A 21,098-nucleotide genomic window follows, 5' to 3' on the forward strand; every position below is an offset into this window, starting at 1 on the left:
AGCGTAATGAGGACAAACATTAGATAATGAATGAGAAAGAATCAACCACTGAGACTAAAATCTAAAAAGATGTCAGCAAATAGTACTGTCCCATCCCTACCTTCCTGCTCTGAATTTTTCTTTTCTCTCCTCCTTGCTTTGTCAGTTGTTTTCTCTTTTTCCTCTGATCCCCAGGGATCTTGTGTTCTCTGTCTTTCCTGTTAAAAGTCCAGCCTTCAGATTCTTCCTTCAATGCTACATATGTCAGTAATTATTAGGTGCTTAAAGAACAGGTAGTGGGTGGAGTTCTAAGTGGAATTTCAGATGTTTATCATTGGGCTGGGTGAGATTTACCCCCGGTCGGTGGGGATTCATTTACCTTGCTTACCATGCATGAGTCTACTATGATAGCCAGTAATAACAAGGTTGATATTCAAAATATTTAACCAACTGGTTCTTCCTCATCAGCCTGGATGTTGACAGAAAACAAATGGTTTGGCCAGACTGTCTGTACTGGATGTATGTTGACCTTGGTAAATCATTTTACAGACCCTTGAGTTCTTCGCTCTGTTACTTGGGCTATGCACCTTTGTGGTAGCAGCTGTGGGGTGGTGGAAAGAATCTGGGATTTGAAAACAAGACTTCTATTCAAATCCTGGCTCTGTCATTTCCTAGCTGTATAATTTTGGCCTCAGTTTTCTCATTTCTAAAGCAGAATTATAATATCTACTTTCCAGGGTTGGTTTGTTTGTCTTTGGTGAGGCTCAAAAGAGATTTTTCTATGGGAGTGTTTCATAAGGAGAGAAATTAGTTGTTATTCAGGAGTTCTAGTTCTCTGTATGTGACAAAGATAGCACCAACAATGCACCCAAACTACAACTAGGAAAGAGTCCAGATTTAGTTTAAAATAGTCCATATTTCAAGTCTTAGTGAGATGTATATTTCTGGATGTTTGAGGCTCTTTCTCAACTATGAAATAAGAATTTGTCCTCAATTATTGTTAATGTTCCTTCCAACCCTTCAAACCTATGCTGTCAGGAGCCAGGGCTTTTTATTAGGCAATTTATTTGGAGGGGTGTGTGTCTTCTTTGCCAGGCTGGCCAGACTCATTTTAACTGAGTACAGCTGCTTCAAGGCCAGGCTCAAATGATTCTGGTCCAAATCCATGAATGGTCCAGAAAATGAGAGATGCAGACAAAAGGTTTCAGGTTTCTCAATCAAAGTTTCCTGTGGCCTGACCAGCTATTGTGTGCTGCTTTCCCAGCTGACTCAACCCTGACCTGTCATGCTGTGCCTGATATTTATATTTCTGGAAATGGTTAGCCACATTACTAGGTAATAAGGTTGCAAATTCCAAGTCTCCCCTGTAATTCAGGTCAGATGCCGTCCTGGGAGTGGGTGGGAAGGCAGAGAGGCCGAAACTGAGGTTGCTATGCTTGAGGGCAGATGATGAGATCATGCCTGGCTGGCTGCAATATTCTGCAGTAGTTATTTGTACTTTGGGGAAGGACCTACTGAGCTCTTAGCTCAAGTTTTCTTGTTCATGATTTAGATTTATGTCACACTTGAATTTTTTCAATTTTTAGTACCTCATATTTAATGGAATTTGCCTTTAAAAAATAGAATATTAGTATGGGAAGAGAACCAAGAGGTTAAATAATCCAACCTACTCTTTAGAGATGAGGGAAGACACATGGAGAAAACTTCCTTGACTTGCTCAGGGCCACAGAGCTGCTAAGTGGAAGAGTCAGGTCTAAAGGGCCCAGTTCCTGATTCCAGGTTGACTGCTTGATTCAAAATCACTTTTCCATGCTGCTTCCTATTGGTGTGGTTTGTCCTTGGACACCCTTGATGTTCTCAGTTGGCTTCATCCATCTGTTTGTTCTAAATAAGCACTATTGTTCCCAACGTACACATCCTGGGACATGATCCACATACAGGGACCTAAAAGTGCTCAGGGTGTGGCAAAACAAGCAAACAAAACACAAAAAACAAACCCTGGGAAGGAGGGGAAGGGCAGAGGAATAAAAGGGACCAGAGGGTAGGATGCTGAAGGTGACAGAATTCACACTGGCGCAGGTGCAGAGTCAGTGGCTAAGGCAAGACAGCCATGTGTTTTAAGTCCTCCCTTGGGGTGCCAAGTGTCATGTCCCGGCTGCCCGTCTCCTTTGCTTCTCACATACTGGCACCTGGAGGGGGAGGGTTTGTCAGTCGAAAGGCACCACCAGCACCTCCCCTCAGGCCTTTCAGACTGCCAGGAACTGACTTGTAATTGCTGGAGCCAGCTAGTCAGCTTCAAGTTCCTGATGTCTGGTAATGGGTAGGAACAGAGGGTAGGAGGCTAAGTAGGGAACAGAATAGCGCTGTGGCTGGGAAGTGAAACGGCATGAGCAGTGGCTCCAGCAGGAAGATGCAGAGACACACACTCAGATGATGCATGTCCTGACATGTCGCACACTCTCATCAGTACACTCACACATGCAGCAGTAGGAGGAGGGGAGAGCCCACAAAGCCGTGTTACTGCCATGCGTTCCACTGCCTTGGAGGTGCACGACCCTGCTGCAGAAGAGCTCAGAGTCTAGAGGAGGGAGCCCCGGGTGGCCTGGCGGGGTTCCCAAGCCTCCCAACATGGGAATCACCTGTGCCTCTTGTTCAACGTGCAGTTTCTGCCGTTTCCCAGGTCCCAGGGGAGGCTGATGGGGCTTGGGTGTCTCCTTGAGCAAGTTATTAAAGTGATTCTGAGAACGAGGCATGTTTGCGGGAGCACTGACAAGGAAGGAAGGAGCCAGGCTTTGGAATTGGATGAACTGGGGTTTTGAACCCTGTATTTGCTTTATAATCTTGAGCAAGTGTTTTCTGAGCTGTAACTGAGAGGCTGTACCATGAAGAGGTCAAGGGTGTAGCCTCTGGAGCCAGAGTGCCTGGGTTTGAGATCTTGGCTCTGTTCTTATTAGGCCTGTGACGTTAGGCAAGCTGTTTAACTTCCTTTCACCTCAATTTCCAACCTGTAAAACAGGATGATGATTCGAGCACTTTTCTCATTTTTTTGTGAAGACTGAGTTATTACATTAATTTCCTTGGAAAGGTACCTTGTTCATTGTAAAGACCATATAGCACTTGCTGTTAACATTAAACAATGGATAATGATATTATGTTTCCATCTTTTGTTAAGATTTGTGCATATAAGATGAGGTAGATAAATTACCTTTTATGAAGTTGATGTTCAATAAACAGTATATCTTTATTATGAGCAGGCTACATGAGAATGTTTACAAACATGGTCTGTATGAGACCTTATTACTGTATCACAAACTGAGTACTGAACATCTTAAGAGACCCCAGGAAAGGGGAATGTTGAGAAGATTCTTTCTCAAGCCCAATTTATCAGTCATGCCCCAGCTGAGAGTATCAGACACTATAGCTCCTCTAAGGGGAGATGAGTACATCCATTGTCTGAACGATAGTGTGGATGAGCAATGCTGAAGACAATTTCAGAGGCCTGGACAACTGTTATTAGTTCAAATCAACTCAGATCCTGGTGAAAAATTAAATGGATTTTTAAAACCTAGCTCATTTGAAAACTGCGAAAATGCATGAGAATGGCTCCGGAAATCCCATCTGTTTTATATGTACAGAACTCCTTGTTCCTTTGGTCTGGGCACAACTTACTTTTCACTGTGTTCCTATGACAGAGTGTCCTGTCATTTCTGAAGAAACCAGACAGCAGGTTTTGTGTGTGTGTGAAATGTGTGTGCCCACTCTTTCTAATTGGTAAGGCTGTCTAGGGATTTGATTACTTGTGATTTGCATGACAAAGAGATGATATAATTTAGCAAAGTTACAAATTTTTTTTCTTTTTTTTTTTTTTCTTTTTTTGGTGTAAAGCAGTGATGTCTGGACCATGAACTATCCCCTTTTTTTTACTCACATATACACCAAGGGGCTGCAGTGTAGCAAAGGTTCTAAGAGTGTGGGTGAGCACTCTCTAGTCAGCCTACCTAGCTCTCTCCTGGTTCCACCACTTAGTAGCCATGTGACCTTGGACAAATTAATTAATTCCTCTTTGCCCCAGTTTTCTCATCTATAAAAAGGTTGAGTAAGAGTACCTGACAGTATTATTTAGGGTAATTAACACTACCTGTTGCAACAGCCTCCCAAATCTTAGAGCAGTAAATGTTTATTTTCGTGCTCACATCACAGCCTGACAGGAATCACGAGGTTCTCCTGGGTTGCTCCCTTCCAAGAAGTGATTGGATCTAGACATCTTCCATTATGAGACTTTCATCATCTGCTAGGGTTATGCCGTCCAATATGGTAGCCCATTAGCCACACTTGGCTATTTAAATTTAAATTAATTAAAATAAAATATTAAAATTGAGTTACACTAACCAGATCGCAAGTGCTCAGGAACCAAATATAACTAGTGGTTACCATATTGGAAAGTGCTGTTGTAGGGTTCCTTGGAATTCTCCACTGTATTGCTTCCATTTAGCCAGCAAAGGAGAAGAAAGCCCTCCTAGAATATTGCAAGACAGAAGGAAAAGGTTTCAGGATTTTTCCTCCACTATGTCATACTAAGCTTAGGACCTATTTATCAGTAGATGAAAAGATTCTATTTTCTGAACATATAAGTTACCATATAATCTGAGCTCTTTAGGCTTGCATTTTTATATTCTACAAAATTAAAGAATATGCTCTCTCTTTTTCTTGATATATCCTGCTCTCAAGCCTATTGCCTTGATGAAAAATCCTATTTTGAATATGAGAAGCTGAATATTATCTTGATTTTTCTCTTTCCTTTCCTTATGTAATGATTTCCCTGCCACTGCCATGAAAGGCAGCCTTACTCAGCTGGAGGAGAGGATCATCTACAGGAAATGCAGAAGGGAAAAGCACATTAACATTTTTCATACTGTTACCCTGTTAACACATTTTGCCTCTTTTCACTGATCCCTGCTTCTTTCACAGGAGTCACCTCTCTCTAGCTATTCTCTTCTTAAGGGTTAATACTGTGGGAATAAGACCTAAATATCTGACTGCGGCACAATGTGCCTAAGACTAAGACTGTGACCATATAATGAAAATAAAATTATCTTATTTAACCAATTAGGTGACAAGGAATCTATCAAATTGGTATTTTGGCACTATATATCCAGTTATGTGACTATTATTGCATTTGGATCATCTCATTTTTCAGGAAGTTGCATCCTGACCTCAGGGAGACAGTCTCTGCTTGTCTTTCCAGCATTATTTTCTGCCTTTTCAAAGTCATGACTAGAGAATATACTAGGAATTTTCCATTTAAATCATAATTTTGCCTCAACAATAGTATAATAATGTTTTTTCTCATTTTTTTGTACGTCACTTGACTCTTCTGCCCTCGTTGTTGTAACTTGATTGTATGTTGGCTCAGGCTGATGGGGAACACTAAGTGAGGAGGCCATTGCCATTGCTATTTGGAGGGTAACCAGCCAGCTAAAGTCGATTTACATTTGGTGGATCCCAACTGCAAACGAGTTGGTGAACTTGGCATTGGATCTTTTATTCTGAAGTAGTGTTGTGTTCCATGTGTTTAATTAAATCAACTAACTGAGCACTTGCTACGTGCAGAGAGTTGCCCAGTGGAAAGCTTAAAAAAAAAAAAAATCCTGTCACATTACCAGTTATTTCCTTCACAGCACTTATTGCATTATCTAATTATCTTGTTTACTTGTTTCCTTACACATTGTATATCTTGTCCACTGGAAATGCAGAGATTCTGTCTTTTTTTATTGCTATAAAACTAGCACCTGGCACATTGCTTGGAACATAGATGTTTCAAAATAAAGTTTGTTATCTGACTCACAAAATGATGCTTACATTTTCTGGTAAGAGAATATAATCTGATTCTCCCACTTTTTCCTTTTTTCAAACCTCCTCTGCCCCATTAAACCACACCTATCTGGGCCTTAAGCGGCTCTTCTCTCCTCTGATATCTCAGTGGTTACTGCTGGTCGTATTTATTCAACATGTTATTATATACCAATCTGTGCTCTCTTTTTTATTCTCACTTAATTTATGCTTCTCTTATTTATTTTCTTATTGATATGTGCAACAGCATTTTGTAAGATGTAAAATACCTCTGCAAGTATTACTTATTATAATGATTGTTGTAAGCTTCTTGAGGTCAGTGGAATGAGAGTATGGTTTCTCCTATGGAACCTTAGTGACTGACCCCTGTATTGTGTCAGTGTATAGTCGGATGAGTGATGACTTTGTCCCTGTCTCTAAGGATGAAGACCAGTTACGACCTGAGCCCCATTTTGGAGTTTTTCCTCAACTGCACATGTTTCCTTATGTAAGCCCCTGATGTTAGCGTTGTCTCAGAGTTTCCCGCCTCTTGTCCCTCCTCTTGGCTTTTAAGCCGACATTCATTGTCTGCTGGATGTAGGGCAGGCTTGCTGTCCTGGGTCAGTGCTGTGCTTGAGATGGAAGTGGGGGCAACTCACTTGCTGAGGGCGACTGCACTGAAGCCCTCCTGATAATCTAGGGGCCTGATCAGTTGTACAGACCACAGGCTCTGGCTCAGGCCTTGGCCCTATCAGGGTGGCTTTGTCCGGTGTGTCATCTGCTGGGTGTTTTTGGGAAGAGAACACTCTCCATGTCTCCAAGTCATGCTGTGATTGCCCAACACATTCCCAACTGTCCAAGCCTTATTAACTGGGAGAGTCAGATAGAATTTGAGTGCGCACTCATTAACATAAGTACCCGGCTATACATGTAGGCACTAGGCATGGGTCCATGCCAGGACAAGGTGCAGGCCCCCAGTGCCATGGAATTGCATCCTATTTCCACAGCAAAGGCATCACGGAAGACCCCTTTACAAGGGCGTGGACTTGGCTAGAGTTTTCCTGCAGAGTCATAGGCATGTTCTCCCTGAACATTTGGCACCAGGAATTTTGTACCAACTTGTGAAGCACAGTGCCAAGTTCTATTGCCTGAAAGCTCCTTAAAGGTTTACGCAGATGTTGGCAGAAGGAACCAAAGGCATGTTTTCTGTTTATTCTTTCAGTTTTTTTTTTTCTTTTTGCAAAAGAGAACCAGAGGTGTAAATGTTCCATACCAGTGGAGCAAGATCATATGAAAAGCCAGACCTTCTGCCCACATACACAACTCTCATGCACATTCATTGGTTTTAACCACACAGGCTTCCTGGGCTTTCTGCCCTGCTAGGTCTGTCAGTGAGAACCTGCTCTGCATGTGTGTGTTGCTTCAGGGCACCTTTCCGATGAGAAATGGAGGGACTCCCTTGGCTGGGTCATTTAGACATTTGTGGCTTGCATATTCCAGTGTGCTCCTAGCTATCCCAGCTACTGATTTCTTCCCAGGAAGTGGGAGAAGACTTTGTCCATTTGTGTTCTGACAAAAGACATTAAGGCCATAATTTGAGCGGTTTTCCCAAAGTTTGGCAGTAGAGGGTTGCAATCTAACAGGATTCGGTATTGCCTAAGCCCATTTGAATTTGTGCTCTGGCTCACCAGCCCCTTTTAAACTTGGCAGCCTAGGGAGAATGGACTCTTGTGAAAATCCATGCCTGAATCTGGGTGGTGGCTTCACCTTTCCTGTGGATGGCTTCTAGAAATGCTTCAGATGTTGCTGAATGCTCCAGGTACAGTCTCACCACTTAGACTGAGGCACATCCAGACAAGCCTTTTTGACTCACTACATTGATTTCTGCTGAGAAGCTGCAAGGCTGGACTGATGACCCCAAAATGCGGTTTTGATTTCCCCTTAATTATCTATCTGGCTTCACAGGAAATGTGTGTTTGGTTGCTGAAGACAAAAAAGATGCTCTCTAGCCTCATGCCTCATGGCTGGAGCCTTGCCATCTTAGGCCTTTGCAAAGTCCATTAAAAACGCAGGCAGGAGTAGGATAGGATGTGTATACCTACAGGTCTCTCAAACACAGGCAGCACAACGTGCATCTTTGGTATATGGGACTGGCTTCGTGGAGGAGGTGACCCTCTAAGGTGATTCTCAGATCAAATATTGACAAACTCTGGGACTCACTCCAATGCATCCAGCCAGGCATTCTCTTAATGCCTCCCGTAGAAACCTGGCCTCCTTTACCAGGGGTCACATTTAGGGCACTTTTAACTCTCAGACCTTCAAAAACCACAGTTCATTTCCTGTTGACTTCTAGCATCCTCTACTTCCTTAAAGGTTTTCTCCTCAGTCCCACTCCTCATTAATATGATGCTCTCCTAGGTTTTTGTAGCCCCTCTCCAGCCTGTCACAGTTCTTTCCTGGGCTTTGAATGTTTTCATTTTTGTTTTTTTCCTGGATCATTTTTTCTAGGTTTCCTGGTCTTCCCTTCCCTGTAACCCAGTGGAGGGGGACCTACCTTCAACTTCTGCTCTTTCAGAATAGGTTTCTCACGTTTAACACTCTACTTTCCTACTGACTTGGAAAAATTGTGTTGGAACCTTTGCTCTGACGTAGTTCAATCACTTTTTGGCTGGAAATGTTTTACACATTAAAACGATGAAGGATGACTTTATTTGCCAGTCTAAGCAAAAGATCTGTAAAATGCAAAAAAAGAAAAAAAAAAAGAAAAGAAAAAACAAATAGGTCTTTCTGAAACTACTGTATGAAAAAGACTCTTGAATATGTAAAAGTTTTTAGAACACAGCAGGGTGGGACCCTGCTGGGGTAACTGAGCCTCAGGGAAGGCTCTTTTTTTGGCCACTCTGTCTCTGACTTTAAAAGGCATTAATTTTCTCCCCAGTAGCTCTCTTGACCCTGTGCTCTTCTGGTGTATAGTCCTTTGCCTCTGTCTTAGGAGGCAGGGGTCATTTAAAATGCTCTCAGTTGAAAATTTAGATCATGGAAGAATAACTCCAACCTTACACATATTTTTAAATAGGTTCTTAGTCTGCTACCATCCCAGATGGTAGCAGCACAGCCTCATTCTACCCTGTAGCAGGTTTTGGTGAACCAAGGGTGAGACTGGACCTCTTCAGTCACGAGGTGCAAACTCTGGCTCCTGCAATAATATCCTGTGGCAATATTTCCACATGTAAGTTGGGGCGTCTTTCATTTTATTCCTGGCTTCACTTTGGAGTCTGTTTAGTGAAGGACAGATTTGTGGTGACTTGTCACGGCTTTGAGATTTTTGAGAGCAGACCTCTCCAGAAAGGCTGTCCTCAAAGATAGAATGGCTTCTTTTGCCCTTGGCTAGGACTGACTGCCAGATATCACCAGGTTTCACACCCAGTTGTGGAGAGTGCCAGTTCTGTCAGCTTTGCATAGGCGACTCCATCACTCATTGCTCTTTCTCTGTCAATGCAGTTGTCTGTTTACCCATCAGACAGGGTTTTCTGAACCGGCTAGCCTATTTGAGACCCAGGTTTTAATGATGCTATAGCCTTGTGACACCTGGAGATATCATTGATTCCATTTCAATTCAGTTACATTGCAACTTAAATATTCTTGCCTTCCAGGTGCCAGGCTTGTGTTAGGCACTGGCAATGGGGAGAAAAAAGCATGGTCCCTACTCTCATGGAGCTTAGAGCTGAGCTTAAGTTTTTCGTATTTATAAACTTGGCCCTGACAAAATAAGATGGCATCATGTAGTGCTAAAACTGCATTTCCTTCCATCCAGAATAGTTCAGTTGTATTACATGAGTGTTTTAAAACAGATTCAAGCCTGTCTGTTCTACAATCAGAAATGTAAAATAATTCGTATTATGGGTATTATGGGAAATAGGATTCAATTAATAAATAGGAATAGGAATAGAAATACTTGCTAGTAATCAAATGTGAGAGACTCTCCAATTCTCCAGCTGTTGGAAGTAAAGATGAGGGAAGAAATGAGGTAAGGACTGTATGTAGAGCAGAGAATGTACTGAAAAACCCACTTCAAGTAGTCATTACAAAGTAGACTGGAAACAAAACAAAAAGCTCTATTCTTTTTGGTCTCAGAAACCATTGTTGGTTAGAGCTGTTAAGTCTGCATCCAACTTGTTTCCTCTAGCCTGACTTTCAGAATGCAGTTATGTTGGAAACTATTCTGCTGATTAAGTTTTTTAAACCACTCCCTCTTCTGAGGGAAGAGACATATTTTATGCACACAAGTCAGCTCTTGTTCATTTTATGTTTTAATACTGAAGCCCTTACAAGTCTTTAAATTGATGCAATAAATCCTCATTTAGGATCCTTGACAAGTGATCCTGTGATTAGAAGCAAAGGGCAGAAGAGGAAAAGTTGGTGGGAAAGAATGGAGAAAGGAGAAGATAGGGTGGGAGATGAAAAATGGGGAGATGCCATGTGTGGGTCTGTCCTGAGGGGTGGACTTTAGGATGGTTTGAGAAATATCACACAACATTTGGGTAAAGCCCATAACAATCATTGTTTACTTTCTGCACAAGCCCACCGTACCTCCCTGTGTCTACTCTAGCTTTAAGAAGATTTCCATAACTCCTGACATATGTACCTGTAATGTCTCAAATGAATAAGTCTCTAAAATACTGAGTTTAAATAAATATCACAACAAAAGAAGATTAAAAATCTATTAAACTTTGACTGTGGTTTGCACTGAGGTGGGAAAGGGAGTAAGTATATGCTGTTATTCCCTCAGAATCCTCTAGAACAATTATCTCTAGAATGATGTGGAGGATGAGGGCCCCTAATGATTTGTGAGAGACTTGGGGAAAGGTATCTTAGGCTGGTTTCTTTTATTACTAACTTATACGATGGCTTCTTGATCTGAATGATAATTTTATATTTTATTCATCATCTAACATGGCATCATTCTTTAAGTATATTAAAACATATAACTTTCTTCCTAAATACAGAAGTAATGCTTGCTTGTTGTACGACATTTGAAAAATTCAGAAAAGTCCAACTAAGAAGTAAAATAACCCACAATTCCACCTTCTAGAGATATTCACTGTTAGGATTTTGTGTTTATCTTGCCAACCTATGGTTATATTTTTTTCCTCTTACCCACTTCATTTTGATGATATTTTTATCCTTTGGCTAAAATGGATAAAATGACTTTAGCTCAACCAGTGAGCTCCAAGTGACTAAAAAAGTTTATAAATTGCTTGCTCAGGAGATTTTTAGTGGAATTAGCCAATCCTTTTAGGACCAAGCATATTTCTAGATACCTGCAGTCATCATTCTTTGGGGAAATCAGTCAGCTTATTCCTTTTCCCCCAACTTTATTGACATATACTTGATATATAACATTGTGTAAGTTTAGGGTGTACAATGCGATGATTTGATACATGTATATATTGTGAAATGTTTACCACAATAAGGTTAGTTAACACATTCTTCACCTCACATAATTCCCACTTAGTTGCTGTTATTATTATGGTGAGAAAAATTTAAATCTATTGTCATAGCAACTTTCAAGTTGTATACAGAATTATTAATGATAGTCACCATGCTGTAAATTAGATCAGTGGAATTTATTCCTCTTATATCTGGAAGTTTGTACCCATTGACCACAATCTTCTCACTCGCTCCACCCCCAGCTCCTGGCAACCACCTTTCTACTCTTTGCTTCTATGAGTTTGGCTTTTTTTCAGTCCCCATATAAGTGAGATCATATGGTATCATATGGTATTTGTTTTTTCCTGTCTGACTTATTTCACTTAGCATAGTGTCCTCAAAGGCCATCCATGTAGTCGCAAATGGCAGGATTTTCTTCTTCCTTTTTTTTTTAAAATTTGGCCGAATAATAGTCCATTGTATGTATACACCACATTTTCTTTATCCATTCAACTGCCCATGGACACTTAGGTTGTTTCAATGTCTTGGCTATTATGAATAATGCTGCAATTAACATAGGAGTACATATATTTCTTTAATATAGTGATTTCATTTCCTTTGGCTATATACCCAGAAGTAGAATTTCTGGATGTTATGGTAGTTCTAGTTTTAATTTTTTGAGGAACCTCCATACTATTTTTCATAGTGGCTGTACCAATTTACATTTCTACCAATAGTGCACAAGGATTCCCTTTTCTCCATATCCTTGCCAATACTTGTTATCCTTGTCTGTTTTGATAATGGCCATTCTAACAGGTGTGTGGTGGTATTTCATTGTGGTTTTAATTTGCATTTCCCTGATGATTAATGATGTTGAGCACCTTTTCATGTATCTGTTGGCCATCTGTATGTCTTCTTTGGAAAAATGTCTATTCAGATCCTTTGCCCATTTAAAAAATCAGATTATTTGTTCTTGTTTGTTTGCTATTGAGTTATATGAGCTCTTTATATATTTTGGATATTAACACTTTATTGGATATAGGATTTGCAAATATTTGCTCCCATTCCATAGATTGCCTTTTCATTTTATTGATTGTTTCTTTTGCTGTGCAGGAGCTTTTAGTGTGGTGTAGTCTTACTTGTTGATTTTATTTTTAAATAAAAATAAATCTTTAAAAAATCTTTTATTGCTTGTGCTTTTGGTGTCATATCCAAAAAATCACTGCCAAAGACCATGTCAAGGAGCTTTTTCTCTATGTTTTCTTCCAGGAATTTTAGAGTTACAGGTCTTATGGTAAGCCCTAATCCGTTTTGAGTTAATTTTTGTGAGTAGTGTAAGATAGGGATCCAATTTCATTCTTTTGCAGGTAGCTATCCTGTTTTCCCAACACTTTATTGAAGAGACTATCCTTTCCCCATTGAGTATTCTTGACTCCCTTGTCAAATATTAATTGAACTTACATGTGTGTGTTTCTTTCTGGGCTCTGATTTCTGTTCCATTGATCTATGTGTCTGTTTTTATGCCAGTACCAAACTGTTTCGATTACTATAGCTTTGTAATGTACAGGCAGCATACCTTAGAGATACTGAAGGTTTGGTTCTGGACCACCACAATAAAGTAAGTATCACAATAAAGTGAGTCACATAATTTTTTTGGTTTTCCAGTGCATATAAAAGTTATATTTATGTTACACTGTAGGCTGCTAAGTGTGAACAGCATTGTGTCTAAAAATGTACATTTCTTAATTAAAAAATACTTTATTGCTAACAATGCTGACCATAATGAGCCTTCATTGAGTTGTAATCTTTTGGCAATAGTAACATCAAAGACCACTGATCGATCACAGATCACCATAACAAATATAATCATAATAAAAAAGTTTGAAATATTGCAAGAATTACCAAAATGTGACACAGAGACATGAAGTGAGCAAATGCTGTTGGAAAGATAGTGCCGATAGACTTACTCCACATAGGGTTGCTACAAACCTTCAATTTGCAAAAAAAATGCAATATTTGTGAAGCACAATAAAGTAAAGGGCAATATAATGAGGTATGTCTGTACTTTGAAATCAGGAAGTGTAATGCTCACAGCTTTGCTCTTTCTCAAGCTTGCTTTAGCTATTTGGGGTATTTTGTGGTTCTACACAAATATAGGATTGTTTTTTATATTTCTGTGAAAAATGCCATTGAAATTTTGATAGAGATTGCATTAAGTCCATAGATGGCTTTGGGTCATATAGACATTCTAACAATATTAATTCTTCTGATCCATGAACGTGGGATGTATTTCCATTTATTTCTGTCATCTTCAATTACTTTCATCAATATCTTACACTTTTTGGTTTATAGATTTTTCACATCCTTGGTTAAATTTATTCCTAAGTGTTTTATTCTTTATGATGTTATTAGAAATGGGATCTTTAAAAAATTTCTTTTCAGATAGTTCATTGTTAGTGTATGGAAATGCAACTGCTTTTTGTATATTGATTATGTATCCTGAAACTACTGAATTTGTTTATTCTAATAGTTTTTGGATGGAGTCTTTAGGATTTTCTATATACAAGATCATGTCATCAGCCAACAGAGACAATTTTACTTTTTCTGTCTTGATTTGGATGTCTTTTATTTCTTTTTTCCCCCTAATTTCTTTGGCTAGGACTTCCAGTACTATGTTGAATAGCAGTGGTGATAGTGGGTACCCTTGTTTTGTTTCTGATCTTAGAGGGAAAGCATTCAACCTTTCACTGTTGAGTGTGATGTTGGCTGTAGGCTTGTCATATGTTAAGGTGTGTTCCTTCTATACCCAGTTTGTTGAGATTTGTTAACATAAAAGAATTTTGAATTTTGTCAAATGCTTTTTTCTTCATCTATTGAGATTATTATATGATTTTTATCTTTCATTCTGTTAATGTAGTGTATCGCATTTATTGATTTGTATATGTTGAAATATCCTTACATATCAGGGATAAATCCTATTTGACCATGTTGTATGATCCTTTAAATGTGCTGTTGAATTCAGTTTGCTACCGTTTTGGTGCTATCTCAGGCAGCTTAATCTTAATATCACAAATCAGGGACTCTATGCAAGCACCAAATACTCATTGCCTGGCTTTTAATTTTTTTCCTCAACTCTTACATTTTTCTCTGAATTGATACATTTTTATCTCTTGAAGCAATAGTAAGATAAGAGAAGTTACAGTGAACTTGGAGTCAGAGAATCTGAGATTAAGTCCTGGTTAGGTTTCTTAAGAGTTTTATGACAGGCAGCCAAATGAGCAAATTAATCTGGGCTGCAGATTTCTCATCTGTAAACTGGGGATGATAATGCTCACTTTAACGGCTTTCTGTGGTAGGAAAGGGGTCAGAGCAGGGGCAAGTGAGAGAACATATGTGGGTCACAAATGCAAACGGAAAAGTACTGTACTGATGGAAAGAATTCTTCTTGTTATCTCCACCTATGAAAATGTGGACACATTTTTCTTTGGAGATGTTTTAGATGAATTGCTCAAAAACATTTGATCAGTTTTTGAGTGATGCTTCCCCATGTTGCAACACTCTCTAGGAAATAGTAGCCATTTTGTTTCAGAATTTCTCAAACGTTTCTGTCCTAATTAAAATAACTCTCTGAAGTCTAACAGGCGGAACTGGCTCAAGGGTTTAAAGGGATTGCCAAGGCAAGTAGCTGAGTATGTTTGTGGTACCAAGAGACTTGTGATTTCTTGTTACTTGGTCCTCTTCTTAATTAACAAGCATTGTTCTTCTGTCACAGCCAGCACACACCCCTGCCAGCAAGCTGCTTTTCAGTATGAATCTGCCCTGATGGTAGGAATGTAAGAGGAAACACTTCCAAACAGCACCAAAACCTAACCACTCCCAGGTAATGGGGAAATCCATCACAGTCTCTAGAATGCATCCTTTCAGGTATAATCCCCTGATGACATCCCTTTGGGAGTATTTCTCTGAAGTCTCTGAGTCAAAGAAGCAAAGACTCCCCCATGTCCCCACATAACCCCTCCACACCCATGGTAACTGAATCCTTTTAAACATTTTTTCTGGGCTTTTCTGACAATATCAACCATTGCAGAAATAACCTGGATCATTAGTATCACTCTGGATAATTTAAAATTAGGTATTTCTTAGACTGTACATGGGCCATAGTTTAGATTTGTTACATATAGTTTTATAGATATTGAAACTGAGATACTAGAATAAGTGACTTGCCACAGGATATAGCAGGTGATAGCTGACTCAAAATGAAGAATTCTTGATACCTTCTTCTCTTTTTGGTCCCAGGTCTACCATCTAGAAATCATGAAAATGCATCCTAACCTCCACCTATTTTAAGATACTACATTTCTCTTCCTTCTTATCTCATCATTATTTTCTCTGGTTCTTTAGTATCTGGCATTCTATATTCAGATCTCTGTTCTACTTTGGCTTCCTTCATTGTCAAATTGTCTTGTTATTTATTATGTTTCTTTCCTTCTCATTTGCCTTGTGAAATTTAACCATATTTCACTTTCATTGAACTGGGCATTTCAAGCTTCAATCTCTGTGCTGGTGTTACTTGCACAGTGACTCCAGTGAATTTAAGAAAATTACTCTGTGTGTGTATGTGTGTGCATTGGGGGTGAGTAGCAACATAACACACTTTTGTATTTATCTATCAGTGCACACTTAGAAGAATACAGGAAAGGAAAATAGAGCAGAGAACATTGGAAGAGCAAAGAATTAACTGTTCACTAATAAAAGGTTGAGTCATTGGCAAAAAGGGAAGAGATCACTCTAGAGAATCAGGGAAATAATTAGGTCCAGGGAGGCAGAAAGTCTGATCCAGATGGCGGGAGCTCCAGGGGAGGGTAAATCATGCATCAGGGAGAGATAAAAGAGGGAGGAAGGAGGATATGAAGTAGGCTAGCATCCAAAAATTGTATGCTGGGATGGTAGGAATGTAAGGGGAAATATTTCCACAAAGCTCCAAAACCTCACTGCTTTTAGGTAAGTAGGGGAAATCCTTAATACATATAGGCATGGTGTTGGAGGGTCTGGAAAGCTGGTCCTATATAAGAGAGCTGAACTATAGTTCTATAGATTCCTGTATCTTTGCTAGATTTATTTCATGTGCTTTGGTCTTGTTCCAGCAAACTATCCTGTAAGCTTTTTGAGGTCAGGGATCATGTTTTATTTTCTTCCAAAGTCCCTAGCACAGTGCTGAGATCATGGTAGGCGTTCATTAAATTCTTGCTAACAGATTTAGCAATTAATACTTATTAATGGAAAAGGGAAACATCAAATTTGCCCTTTGAAATTAGCACAAGTTATTGTTTAGAGGTTGCAGAGAGGCTTTTTGCCACTGGAAACAATGAGAAAACCAGAAAAGTAAGTCCATAGGCTCTTAGCTAGCTTGGTAGAACCCACATTATACATTGAGAGAGAGCCACCCCTTGCCATAACCCCTTCCTCCAAACATACGCACGGGAATAGATGAAATGAGATGGGGTGAACTGAACTGGCCTGTTGTCTAGAAAGAACTCCACCTCCACATATTCCAATGCAAACATCAGTTAACAGAATGTTTCCTAATGTCTGATACTTGATATGTTAGTTATTAGGGAGTCATGTTTGCCTGTCAAAACTTTTAAGGAATCCTAAAATAGCCAACTCAAATATGCCATTCAGTGGTTTCCTGTTACCCGCCCCCACCTCCAACTCCACTTTATAAATGTTAAGCCATATGTTTCAGAACATACAGCTATCCTTGTTCAGAATGGCCCAAAATAGCTTGATTCCCTTGCACCTCTGTGGGTGCTAAATGTATTTACATTTCAAAATGCATGAGGAAAGTGCCTGATTTTACATAGATTTTTTTTTCCCCTGACTGTCAGCAACTTTTCTCTTCTATAATTTTAACTTAGTTCAACTGACTAACCTAAACTTCCAGTGTAGTTCCATTCATCAACTACTACATCTCAGGTGCTCAGTCTTCCTGTCATTATCTCACCATTTCATGACTAAAAAGAACGTTCTCCATGAAGGACATGAAGAACTCTGTTGGCCCTGTGTAGAGCTGGAGAAGGTTATTTTGGTATGCAGGAGTACTCTAAACAATGTTTGAAGTGAGCAGAGACAGTGATGACACACTCACATGCCAGAGACCCTCTTCAAATTTGACTTGCCCAGAACAAGCATTGTAAAACATCAGCAAGAACGAGGGCGCCTATATTTTTTGATTCTTCATTGGCTCAATGAACTAACATATTCTGAATGAATACCTCTTCTCCTCCCAAATGGTTTCCTAGTGAAGTGTGGGCTCCAAGGACTAAACTGATTAAGTGAAAAATAAATGATTGTCTAAAGCTCATTGGAAAAGGAGTGCTGCAAAGACTCTATTCTGGGAGATTATCTGAGATGATGTCATGCCTGGAAATTCTGAGGGGATGCTCTGCATGTTAGAGATTTTTTAATTGTTTCGTTTGATATCTTACGGAAAAGGATAGGTTGTATGATTAAAGATATTTCTTGAGAATAATTGACTTGAAAGGGTCACATGCTGACCATTTATTTATTGTCTCCTATGCCATTTCCCAGTTCCACACCTCTGGACACTCTGAATGCCTCTTCTCAGAAATGGTCTTCTCTCTTTCTGCTAGTGCAAGTGCTACCCATTCCTTAATGCCAGCTCAAATCTCTCCTTCTCTAAAACTTTCTCCTACTGTGTCCCTAAATGTGATTGTTTTCCTCCTCTAAACACTTACAGCCCTATTATCCTTAGAATTCACCTGGCACTTGGCTTTTATGACATAATATTATTTAACTGATTACCTATGTTATAGTAATGTGCACAAATCTTAAGTGTCAGTGGCTGTCAGCTGGATCAAGATATGAAACATTTCCATCCCCTATTAAAGCTACTGGCTCTATTTTCATGTTTGTTCTCCAGTATGAATTGTAAAAGCTGCCAGGGCAGAGATCACGTATCTCAGGATCAGGGCAGAAGACAGATGGCATACTCAAAGAGGTTTGACTGAAATAACAAAGGACCTGTCTACAGGAGTTTGGGAGTCAACAAGGAATCATGAGGCACCCAGAGACTAGTAATAGTTGGAAATGATTACTAGCATTAGGTCTGAAGGAGAAGGGGACTTTTACTTGTTGTGAAGCCCTGGTGAGAGCTTGAGCCTCGCAGAAGGGAAATGAACCCCTGACAGCGACTGTAGCCTAAAGGATCACAACCACGGTCTGAACCTGAGCCAATCAGGGAGGGAGCTTGGAGGTAAAGACCCTGACTTCTGCCCTTGGATCTCTTGCTGGTGCCTTCCGCTGGCCACACCCAACTGTAAACCAGAGGGTGAGGGACTCACGGATGCAGTCTATAGAAGGTCAACCTCCCTGAGAGCAAAGCATGACAGAGAAAGGTGGAGAATGGATTTGGGGGCATAAGGGGCAAATAGACAATAACCAGAGAAAACCACCTTATGCTTCTGTGTCCACTCCAGCACTTGGCATATTGTCTTGCTCAAAGGGAATGATTGATTTGTTGTGTGTTGCTTGAACTATTAACAATTTATAGACAGGTAATTGCTTTTATTGAAAACTGTGGGTCAGCAATAGCAAATGCCCAATTCTTTAAATGAATGGGAGCTCCCAGCTGTGAGTTCAAAGTTCGTTTGGAATCATCAGACTTGGAAAAAGGAAAAAGGTGAGAGGATGGCTTTTCTCCAAAACTGTGCTGCCGACTCAGGGTTTCAGAGATACCTAACAACTTGTAGTTTCAATGTAGCCTTTGTGCCACCAGTGTTAGGATCACTCAGGTTCCTCACAAATCATTAAATCCTTGTTAATGCAATTGTTGTAATAGCTCTCTTTTTAATGCAATTAAATGAAAAGCTGAAAACACTTTCTATATAACATTGGGTGGGAAAATACGACTTAGATCTTTTAGTGTTGTTTAGCTGATAGTGTCTTAATGTTATAATGGTGTTGAGCATGGCCCTTGACTTACTGTGGGGTTTTGATGGGAAAGCATTTAACTTCTCTATTTGTCCACAAAATAAGGACCATGGCATCATTTAATGGGAAATATTTCTTGTAGAATTTGTGTTCATCTTCACAAGAAGTTTTTCACTGGTATTATATAAGTGCAAATCTTCTCCTGAGCATATACTTAATCAGTATTTACTGAAGAATATTAAGTGATGCCATTTTGTCCAAAATATAAATTAAACTCTTGGCAAACTTCAACATGTTTTGGAAACAGAGAGAAGGGTCTGCTGGAGGCTTCCATTTAGTTTCAAAGGAAAGCAGAACAGATCAGAATCCTAGAAGATTATACCACCCAGGAGTCCTGCCAAGCCAAGGTGAAGCTTTTGTGAATCTGGGCTCTTACATCTTATTTCCTGTTCACTTGTTGCAAGGAAATCTAACTTGTCAGGAGGCTTGAAGATAATGGCTATCCCTGGTAATATCTTTTGCTGATTTTCAAGGTATCTCAACTGAAGCAACTGGTTGAGAAAGGAGCCAGGCAGCAACTTTACACTTAACCCTATGAAAGGAAAGCTTCTACTGGTTCCTGTGAACCCCGGGTCGTGTTGGAATGCTTTGCTTCACCTGTCACTGTCCTCATGTGGCTTTCATTCAATGCTTCTTGTTTGCAGTTGTGAACCACAGTTTAACTTTTTTCATATCATCTTAGCCCTCTTAACAAGGATGGACCTCATCAGCTGGGGGAGTCTTCTCCCTGCCTTGAGATCTTTCTATCATCTCTTTATCTGCTGTGACCTTAGCCTATTCTCTGAGTTGTTTTGTCTCTATCTCACAGTCTGCTCCTTGGTGTTCTGATAGGCTGCTTGTTGCCTACTTCTCTGGTTCAGCTTTGGCCTTTACCTTGGACACAGTTCTCATGTTTGCCATTCTGTATTACACACTGAGAAAAGCTTCCACGACTTGTTTCACCTGGTCCCTTACTAGGAAAAGAGCAAAAGACTAGCCTTTCAAAAAAATCACTGTACAAACTGCTTCATTAGCTTAATTTAGGAGAAAATTTTGAGTTTTACCAACAGAGATTGAGAATTCTGCTGTGGTAGGTGATATGCTGAAAAAAATTTTCTAGATTCTTAGCTTTGAATAGGATTTACTGAGAAAGGGAGAGAAGGAAGGAGGGAGGAGGAATTGGAGGTAGGAGAGAGAGAGAGGGAGAGAGAGAGAGGAATATTACCTGTTGGTGAAGCACCAAGGAGAGAATACTGTACTCTTTCTAGCTCAGGGTGTTTCTGGGCTCCATTGTCTGGCTCATCAAAGACAAACACAAAGAAATAATAATCTAAGAAAAACCCAAGGAGGCAAACATCCTTGGAAAGTATTACACGTGCATTCAAACAACTGCTTTAGATGATCTCTGCCATGGTTGCCCTGCATTACTACAGATAAACAATGGAGTTGACTCCATAGTTGATGTGTGGTAGCTGATAATTCTCCCCATGATGTGTTCATAGGATTTGGAAACAAAGTCATGTTAAATTCTCTTTGACACATAAAAGAAACATTCTACTTATAGCTACCTGAAGAAGAAATGGTTTGTACTATTGTTGCTAATAAAGTAATTCTCAAGGATCCTAACAAGAATACATCCTGAAGAAGAAATAATTGAAGTGTAACTGAAATCCGTATTTCAGTTAAGTTGTATTTAACTTTTTGGCGTAAGTAATGGTGTACGGGTGACAGACTAATTTTCTGAGCCCTCTCCCCTTTGTATATTGGAATTTAATGAATTTAATGAAACAGCGACTAGAGGAGAGAGGACTCTAAGGTTGGTGAGTGGACACACATATCCTTGGAATGGAGAATAGACATTGATCAGG

The 21,098-nt window shown here is 39.7% G+C and overlaps 1 protein-coding gene and 1 long non-coding RNA gene across 5 annotated transcripts in view; one reads left to right on the forward strand and one right to left on the reverse strand.

Annotated features, from left to right (window-relative positions):
• The window catches only part of LOC309659380, a 47,458-nt gene extending 26,617 nt beyond the window's left edge, over nucleotides 1-20,841 (reverse strand). The window contains exon 1 of the long non-coding RNA XR_014262762.1: nucleotides 101-20,841. This is a non-coding gene — a long non-coding RNA (uncharacterized lncRNA). The remainder of the gene's footprint in view (nucleotides 1-100) is intronic.
• The window catches only part of LOC309659369 (uncharacterized protein), an 813,664-nt gene that overhangs the window by 249,728 nt on the left and 542,838 nt on the right, over nucleotides 1-21,098 (forward strand). The gene's annotated exons all lie outside the window — the stretch shown is intronic.

The sequence above is a fragment of the Balaenoptera physalus genome (genome assembly GCF_965194825.1).
Source record: "Balaenoptera physalus genome assembly, chromosome: 4".
In the NCBI taxonomy this organism is placed as follows: domain Eukaryota; kingdom Metazoa; phylum Chordata; class Mammalia; order Artiodactyla; family Balaenopteridae; genus Balaenoptera; species Balaenoptera physalus.